This window comes from Sinocyclocheilus rhinocerous, unplaced genomic scaffold, assembly GCF_001515625.1.
Source record: "Sinocyclocheilus rhinocerous isolate Xijiao unplaced genomic scaffold, SAMN03320098_v1.1 scaffold622, whole genome shotgun sequence".
Taxonomy (NCBI): domain Eukaryota; kingdom Metazoa; phylum Chordata; class Actinopteri; order Cypriniformes; family Cyprinidae; genus Sinocyclocheilus; species Sinocyclocheilus rhinocerous.
Genome location: NW_015641438.1, coordinates 883,248 through 883,852, shown reverse-complemented (window position 1 = coordinate 883,852; position 605 = coordinate 883,248).

The window sequence follows — 605 nt, the reverse complement described above, 5'->3', positions numbered from 1 at the left end:
TATAAGCCAGTTCAAAGTGCACAGATGGCATGGGTGCATCCATCAATCTGAGAGGTATGGAAGAGTGTGTATACGAAGAGGAGGATGAGGAAGAGTAAGACCAATGAAATCAGAGCTACTGTGATAGACCATGTTTGAGTTTGTGCTTGCCACACAAGTTACTTCCTTTTTTTTTTACTTTTAATGAAAAAACAGATATCTTTATGGTATTGTTTGTCAACTCCGTTATGGACAAATTAGGCAATGTGTAGAAATAACAATAAATCATAAAAGGAAAAATCCTTCTTGTTTCATTAGACAAACAGTCCTTACATTCCAACATTTGGAACTGAGATAATATTTCACCTATGCATACCTTAAAAATAAAAAATAAAATACCTATGTCTTCACAGAATTGTCCGCTTGGAGTAAATATTTTTCATCTGAAAATGTATTATATACAATATCCAGTAAAAAAAGATAAATGTTGAAATATTATAAGGGTGCATCATATCTCTATAATGTTTATGAGATTTTAAACCACAATTGTATAGTTTTTTTTTGTGAAAATAGTTCATAAACAGAGTTGACCCTTTAAGTAACAGAATTGTAAAGTAACAGAATTG